This window comes from Anolis sagrei, chromosome Y (assembly GCF_037176765.1).
Source record: "Anolis sagrei isolate rAnoSag1 chromosome Y, rAnoSag1.mat, whole genome shotgun sequence".
NCBI classification, from domain to species: domain Eukaryota; kingdom Metazoa; phylum Chordata; class Lepidosauria; order Squamata; family Dactyloidae; genus Anolis; species Anolis sagrei.
The window spans coordinates 28,374,769-28,383,755 of record NC_090035.1 but is presented as its reverse complement, the minus strand read 5'-3'; the positions used below and the strand labels follow the sequence as shown (position 1 = coordinate 28,383,755).

Genomic DNA, 8,987 nt, shown 5'->3' with positions numbered 1-8,987 from the left:
ATTAGTTTATTTGCAGATGATACACTTTTGACAGTTAGAAATCCAGATAGGGCACTAGACCGGATAAACCTACACTTAAAACAGTTTGGCAAAATAACAGGCCTAATAATTAATTGGAAGAAAATGGAGGTAATGGCAATAAACCTGGAGAGAAAAGACCAAGAGAAAATAATTGATCAATTTAAGGTTAAGATTAGAAACAAAATTAAGTATTTGGGAGTTACAATACCTGTCAATTATTCAGAGTTAAAAATATTAAATTTTGATAGATTATTTAGGGAAATTCAAGAAAGACTACTAGAATACAAAAAACTTAATCTCTCCTGGTTTGGTAGAATCGCAATCTTTAAAATGAAAATATTATCCAAATTTAACTTCCTATGTAATATGTTACCTATTAAACTGCCAGAGGTTGATCTTTAAAAATGGCAGAAATTAGTCAATGAATTTTGTAATGGATCTAAAATGGACGAACCCAGAGGGTGCTCACCAATGCTTCCTCTTCATCTTGGAAAGAAGTGACGAGTGGAGTGCCGCAGGGTTCCGTCCTGGGCCCGGTCCTGTTCAACATCTTTATTAATGACTTAGATGAAGGGTTCATAGGCAGGATCATCAAGTTTGCAGACGACACCAAACTGGGAGGGATAGCCAATACTTCAGAGGACAGGAGCAGGATTCAAAACGATCAGGACAGATTAGAGAGATGGGCCAAAACTAACAAAATGAAATTCAACAGTGACAAATGCAAGATACTCCACTTTGGCAAAAAAAAAATGAAATGCAAAGAGACAGAATGGAGGACAATGCCTGGCTTGAGAGCAGTACGTGTGAAAAAGATCTTGGAGTCCTCATGGACAACAAGTTAAACATGAGCCAACAATGTGATGTGGCAGCAAAAAAAGCCAATGGGATTTTGGCCTGCATCAATAGGAGCATAGTGTCTAGATCTAAGGAAGTAATGCTACCCCTCTATTCCGCTTTGGTTAGACCACACCTGGAATATTGTGTCCAATTCTGGGCACCACAATTCAAGAGAGATATTGACAAGCTGGAATATGTCCAGAGGAGTGCGACTAAAATGATCAAGGGTCTGGAGAACAAGGAGCGGCTTAGGGAACTGGGCATGCTTAGCCTGAAGAAGAGAAGGCTGAGAGGAGATATGATAGCCATGTATAAATATGTGAGAGGAAGCCATAGGGAGGAGGGAGCAAGCTTGTTTTCTGCTTCCTTGGAGACTAGGACGCAGAACAATGGCTTCAAACTACAAGAAAGGAGATTCCATCTGAACATTAGGAAGAACTTCCTGACTGTGAGAGCCATTCAGCAGTGGAACTCTCTGCCCCGGAGTGTGGTGGAGGCTCCTTCTTTGGAAGCTTTTAAACAGAGGCTGGATGGCCATCTATCAGGGGTGATTTGAATGCAATATTCCTGCTTCTTGGCAGGGGGTTGGACTGGCTGGCCCATGAGGTCTCTTCCAACTCTTTGATTCTATGATTCTAGGCTACCAAGAGGCCTATGGCATATTTCTCAGAAATTAGGGGGATTAGGAACAACAGAATTTGGTTGGTCAGGAATTTTGGAGATGACATTTGATTAATGGCTGATTTATAAATACATGGTGAAGGAAATTATACTTGTTCAGTCCTTGCTGGTGGGGTTATGTGTTTGTAAAATGTTCACTGTTTTGTGTTTTGTCTATTCTGTAAGTTGTTATTGTATGTAAATAAAATCTTTAAAAATAATAATAATAATAATAATAATAATTATTATTATTATTATTATTTATTATAATAATAATAAAGTCCCCGGGTTTGAAGCTCAGCAGGGGTGAACGGCAGCGAAGAGCAGTCAAACGGTTACCATGAAACCGGCGTTTTTGGCAATCAGCTGTTTCTAGTAAAATATATTCTCAAAAATCGAGAGGTTTTCCCCGGGCGTAGGGATCCAAAATAAGAAAAGCGAGATAGCAGATCGGTTTAGAATTTAGTACAGAAAAATATGGCATTAGAATGGAGCCGAACCGCCATTTTACAATTTTCGCGGATACTGAGATCCGAAAGGAGAAACTCTGTATCCGCGGTTTCAAAAAACGCAGATTCGGCACCCCCGGAACGCCAGGGAAGCATTCCGGACAGGCTCGCGGTTTCCCGGAGCCTGGGAAAGGTTATTTTCATGCAAGTTGATAGTTTCAGGCCGGGAACGACACAAAGTAACAAGAAGAAAAGTTAAAAGTTGCAATTTCAAGTACCTTTATTAGGGGAATGGCTACAATGTTAGGGCTTGGGGGAAAGTGATAGAAGGGCATAGAGGCTGAGTGCAGTCCTAGTTTGAGCTGTCTGTTGGGGCACATTTCATCAGTTTGTCCCAATTGTGACTTGTAGGAACTGCGGAACTCTCCACTGCGGGTCAAACCAGCTTGAAGGCGGGGGCTTCCGCTGCCCTTGATGACAACATCACACACACTTAGACACTTGGGAAGTGTCCGACTTGAGATTCAATACAACAGTCAGCAGAGTGATCTTGTCTGCTGTGGACTCATCTTGTTGTGTTTTAAATAACAACAATAACACTTAATTTATATTTCCCCCATCTCCTCGAGGAGACTCACAGTGGATTACAATATATATAAACAGACACAAGTAAACATTCAGTTACAATGGCATACAATGACACAAATACACAGACAAAGACAAAGGTTTCTCCTTACATTTCCAGCTCTGGGGGAAGCGCACATTTCCATTTCCAAGCTGAGAAACCTGTGTTATCCATAGACACCTCCTGGTTGTGTGGTCAACATGACTACATGGAGTGTCTTTTTGCCTTTCCCCCAAGGCGGTACCTATTGATCTACTCACATTCGCATGTTTTGGAACTGCTAGGTTGGCAGGAGCTAGTGCTAACAGGGGGAGCTTATCCCGTCCCACAGATTCAAATTGCTAACAGGGGGAGCTTACCCCGTCCCACAGATTCAAATTGCCAACCTTCAGTTCAGCAGTTCAGAAGTTCAGCAGCACAAGGGTTTAACCCATTATGCCACCCATGGCACTTTAGAGATCAGAAAGAATTAGAAGGAACACACTAAAGCAATATTCCTTTCTTTTAATGTTTTGAAGAAAGATATCACACCTTGAGGAGTTCATCGTGGGTTGCCCTTTCTAGCTTCACAACCCTATAGGATTAGGGAGACATGGGTGTGCAACCCTAGTAGTGTTCAGTGGGACATGGGAGGCAGTGTAGTCTATTAGTAAGTGCTCAAATGTAGAATCTACATCATTCAATTGTTCTATCACTCTGGGTACTTGCCTTGTGGAGTTCATTTTCCTCTTTCTGGATCTGGTGCTGGCAAACAATGGAGGTGCCATTCAATTCCAGATTATTTGAGCAGCTTGGTTAAACTTGAGCCCTTCACGGAGCTTCTCTTCAACTCTGAATATGCTTCTGGAACTCTCTGACTTTATGAGGCTGCAGTTGGCTAATATGTAGATTGGTGGATCTCCTCACTCTGCAATGACTTCCCAGTGAAAGGGGGTCACTTAAGGACCTCATCATATTGAGGTTCTCAAGCTGGGGGACACCTTGAGCATACATGGGGCAGCAGAGAAAATCCAGCAGGCAGTGGGGGAAAACGTCATGTGCCTCACATCACCCAAATTGATGCCTTCCCCATAATACAAGGAAAAGCGTCTCTGCCTAGCTTCCCCCAGTGCTGTCTCTAGCTTACCTAATGGGAACATGTGTAGCCACCTGTGTTCTCAGGGCTCCATCCTAGAACACTTCCAGGATGGAGGCCCGCCAGAAGTAGCCCTGCAACATGTGATAGACTCCAGCGAGCGCTGTACTGGGAACGTTCTAGAACGGAGCTCAAGTCTCATGTGATGAGGTCCTAAGATTGTTTAGACTTAAAGCTTTAGAACATAGCAATAAGTATGTGTGTGTCCTTTCTTAAAGGATGTATGTCTGTGTTTGAGCACTCATCTGCAAGTGCAATGTGCTGGGAGAGAGGATTTGGGGAGTTAGAGTTCGCCAAAGTGTTAACCCTTTTGGGAAAACTGTTAGAAAAGAGCCTTCTTTTTTTAGCAGAGTAGTGTTATCGAGCTAGAATTTGGAGGCTCCTTCCCAGGAGAGAGAAGTCCTTAGACCCACCAAAGAGAACCCGAACCCCTTGGCAAGCAAAAGAGGAGAAAGGCCCAGAATTTTCCCTGATTTTTCCCAAATAAATCTCACCAAGGTTGAAGAAAAGCCATCGAGGTTTATTTAGCGATCCAGCTGAAAAGGATGCAGAACTGCGATCATTCACCAGCGGAGCATAAAGAAATACATTTGATACAGCCATATTTATAGTAAATTCAAAGTTGCAGAGTTCAAACTTCCCGCCCTGGCATCCCTGCTGCCCTCCACTGTGATTGGACAATGGGCAAACAGCTGTGAGGCGTCCCTCACGCCCCCAGTGCCCCTGGACCAATCAGGAAGCTCCAGTGGTCTGTAGGATCCAGTGGGGAGGCTCCTGCCATCTAGCAGCGATAGCAAATCAGGAGAGAGGGAGGCAGGATGAACACAAAGGGATCTATGGATGAGTTCTGAAAAAAAATGCCATGTGGCCTGCAAGACAAACAAAGGGAAGTCTCAAGCAAGGCTTATCTATTGTGTTTTGATTGGAATGAATCAACATGTGTAAAGGAAAGTCTGGATTTTACTAGCCAGCAAACAGTACAATGAGGGCAAAACTGGGTTGAATGTTCCTTAGTGGGAAGTTAGTTAAATCAACCAGTGCAAAGGTGGGGTCTTTTAAAGGGTCCCCTGACCTCCAGGTAGAAAAATGATTAGGGGTCTGCCAGGGGGGAAAACAGCATTGTTGGGCAATCCTCCGAGAACAAAGATGCCTGTTGTAAAGATCCCTTACCTTGCCAGCCGGGGGTGGCAGGGCCTATTTATTATTTATTTATTATTTATTATTTGCACTTGTTAACCGCCACTCTCAGCCCTAGGGCGACTCGTGGCGGTGTACACAACATAGAGAAACAACAGTTTACAATGAATCAAGACCACAACATAACATCTTACTAATACAAACAACTAATTAAACTAAAAATCCGCATCGTCTTGTTTTGGGGTCATAATCCGTCTCGTAGTCGTAGTCCATTCCGGTAGTCATTCCAATACCATAGCACTTAGTTGAAGGCCTTCTCGAAGAGCCATGTTTTCAGGCCCTTACGGAAGGCCATGAGGGAGGGCGCCTGTCTAATTTCAGCAGGGAGGGAGTTCCATAGCCGGGGGGCCACCACCGAGAAGGCCCGCTCTCTCGTCCCCACCAGGCGTGCCTGTGAGGCAGGTGGGACCGAGAGAAGGGCCTCCCCAGACGATCTCAAGGTCCTCGTGGGCTCGTAGGCCGAGATGCGGGCCTAGGAAGAGACCTTGTCAACTGCCCAGCCGAGAGCTTGTCAACTGCCCAGCTGAAGCAGAAAGAGCAAGCGGATCTTCACACAAGACACCAATGTTTTGATGTGGGAGATGAGGTCCTGGTTTTAGAACCAAGATCTAAAAAGAAACTGGAGGTTTCTTGGGAGGGACCTTATGTGATAGGGTCAAAGACTGCAAAAGAGTGTAATACTGTAAAAAGTGGACTGTCCGGTTGTAATGTAAAACTGAGTAGTAGGGAAAGGAGAATTGGAATTGGGTGAAGGAAAAAAGGAACAAACAACTTTATTATCTACAAGGACCAGACCAAAATAACACATTTCTGAATGAAGGTGTTATTATAGAAAGATAATATAGGTATAGGATAGTGTATTGTTTACGAATTGGTTAATCTGTTCAATTGCAGTCTTGCAAAGTATATGGTGTTATCACAATGGTGAACTGTATATATTTCATACAGTAGGTATGATGTATAGATATAGTCTTGTGAAATGTGTTAGTTATATAGGTAGGTTTTGCTAATAGACAAAATGTAGTTAGATGTAAATATAGAGATGTTTAAATAGACTGTTTATGAGAATAGAAGAGAAATTCCTTCTAGTGTGTTATAACCTTATAGCAGACAGAAAGTCTCTTAATAATGAAATAGCTTTTGTTTAGATACAGAGACTTAAGTCTCTCCAAATGATTTAGCTTTGTTCATAAGTATAGGATTCTTGATGATATTAGAATATTGATGATATTAAAAGCTTAATATATATATAGGTAAGAGTATAGAGATTATATGTACATAGAATGTCAGGAGGCATTCCATGGAAAAGGTATTGTATTTACGATGCTGGATAGTTTATATACAATGTTGTAATATATTTAACATGTTTTTTTCCCTACAGGAATGTATTTATTGTGTATAATGTATTTATGGTATATATTGATTGCAAAATGTATTTATTGCATAAATGTTTTTATTGCAAAAGGTGTTTATTGCAAATGTAGGTATGTACATAGATAGATAGATTAGATGGAATAGATAGTAAGGGGGGTTAGTTAGGCCTAGTATAGTGTTAGGCTTTGCTTTGGAAAAGGTCTGCAAACCTTTTCACTCCGCAAACCATCTTGAGGTGGGGAGGGAATGTAAAGATCCCTTACCTTGCCAGCCGGGGGTGGCAGGGCCTAGGAAGAGACAGGCTAGGTAGTTTCAGCTTAGAGGGCCTGGCAGAGAGCTGCAGGAGCCATCTTAGTTTAGGGAAGACTCCAGTTCAGAGAGGGGGAGTGGCCTAGGCCTGAGCCAGCCCAGCAACAGCCAGGATTGGTTTGGAAAAGGGGGGCGGAGTTAGCCAGTTGGAGGGAAAGAGAGAGGCTTATTTTGACAGTGGAGTTCAGTTCTGGGTGATGTTAGAGTAGGATTAGAGTTTTAGGAGTCTCTGTTAGGAATAGGCAGCTTGCCTGTAGTTTGCACAGCAAAGTAGGCTGTGGCAGACTGGTTACAGCTATTTTAGAAAAGAAATAGCTGGGTTTTGTTTAGGAATTGTAACAAAGAATAGATCCATTCTCTCAAGCAACCGTTACGCTTCTAAGAACCAAAAACACTTTAATTGTAACAGCCAAGCCTCTGAACCTGCATTCACTTTTATTCTGTAACTTGTATTCAATAAACTTTTCCTTGTTATTTTTAAAATTTAAGCCTGAGTCAAGTGCCATTGTGGTTTGAGTCTATTTTCTTTTTGAATCAACCTCTCCGGTTTCCCCTCAAAGAAGCCCTTGATAATAGACAGTATTTGGTGGTCCTAGAAGTGTTTTAAAAAACCTTTTAACATTCTAAATAGCTAGAGGGTTTGTGATTCTTCAGTTTATGGTGGCAGCGAAGGTTTTAATAAAGAGACATCCCCTCAAACACTATAAGTGCCAAAGTGGTGTGAATTCCTTATTGAAGGAGGGACAGTGTTGGGATCTGTTTGCCCCCTGCCCAAAGAGCATAAAGGAGCTTTTATAATTGGTGGCAGCGGTGGGATTCTTTGCCCCCCTGCCCAATTGATCATCAGAGCTTATATCTTTATACCTGTCAGATTATTTTTCATGCAAAGGAAATTGTGGATTGGGATCTTTGGAATGTCTGGAGCTCTGCAGTTTCCTGGGGGAATCTCTTCATAAGGAAAGGGAAGGGGGAAAAGGTCAAGGTGAGGTCGACCCCCCCAATAAGGGATAGTGACATAGTTCTGCCAAGGGCAAGGGCACCAGACTGCACAGTGGAGGTTAAGTCTTGGTCACATTGCCAAGGCACTAACAACAACAAGGACCCCACGAGGCTTTTGGGAAATGGCTGGATCTTGGAACTTCTGCCCCTCGTGAGAGTTGTAGTTTTTCAAGGACCCAAGCCAGGGTCACCCAGCAGCCCTACCAATGATCCATCTACGGGCTTCCCCATCACCAAGGGCTCTCCTTTTACCCATTTCTCAAATTTGGAAAACAGTTTCTCTCATGAACTTCCTCAGAACATGGAATGCTCAGACTCTTTTGAATAAAGCTTGAGTCTTTTATTAAATCTTCTCTGAGGGAGGGATCGCGGTGGGACTTTTATTAATGCATGCTGCTTATGATTTTGATGTATGTGTGCCCCTTATGGAATATCCTCTGTACCCTTTAACTTTGCCCCACAAAGCTATGAAGCAAAAGACTGAAGCGTGCATAGCTGCCCCGAGGGGTCATTTTCCCCACAATGGAACTCATAATTGCTCATCCCTGCATGGACAATAGTTCAGGAAGTTTCGTCACTTGTCTTCGGAGCAGGGCCAACAAGTGATATTCTTCCTCCGGTCAGAAACTAATTTACCAAGGACAATAAGGGTAAGACTGCCCAGCAGGGGGTCCTGTGCCCAAACCCTGATCATATCACTTGAAACTCTTCACTGAACTCAGCTGACCTGGCTCTGACAGGAAAAGTCAGACCTTGGGAAGTCTGACTTGGCCACGGTAGTCCATGCTCTGGTTACATCCCGCCTTGACTACTGCAACGCTCTCTACGTGGGGTTGCCTTTGAAGACGGCCCGGAAGCTCCAATTAGTCCAACGGGCGGCAGCCATGGTATTAACAGGAGCAGGGCGCAGGGAGCATACAACTCCTCTGCTGTACCAGCTCCACTGGCTACCGATTAGCTACCGGGCCCAATTCAAAGTGCTGGCTTTGGCCTTTAAAGCCCTAAACAGTTCTGGCCCTACATATCTATCCGAACAGGGCCTTTTCTGTGGTGGCCCCGCGGCTTTGGAATGCCCTCCCTATAGAGATAAGATCAGCCACCTCGCTGATGGCATTTCGGAAAAAACTGAAAACATGGATGTTTGAGCAAGCATTCGGCTAATCCGATGCGATGAAGTTTTTGATCAAGGACTGGCAATCACGGACAACGAAATTGGATTATGATTTTAAGTAAGAGATGCATTGGTCTGTATTGGTGGCCCAATACTGTGTATTGTATATGTATGTGTTTTATATTTTTTAATCGTAATTATTGTTGTTTTAAATGTTGTAAACCGCAATGAGTCGCCGTTTTAGGCTGAGATATTAGCGGTATACAA

At 43.2% G+C, this 8,987-nt stretch overlaps 1 long non-coding RNA gene across 1 annotated transcript in view; it reads right to left on the bottom strand.

Moving 5' to 3' along the window:
- Positions 1-496: 496 nt before the first annotated feature.
- LOC137095044 (uncharacterized) overlaps positions 497-8,987 on the bottom strand; it is a 43,754-nt gene continuing 35,263 nt past the window's right edge. The window contains exon 3 of the long non-coding RNA XR_010908772.1: positions 497-654. This is a non-coding gene — a long non-coding RNA (uncharacterized lncRNA). The remainder of the gene's footprint in view (positions 655-8,987) is intronic.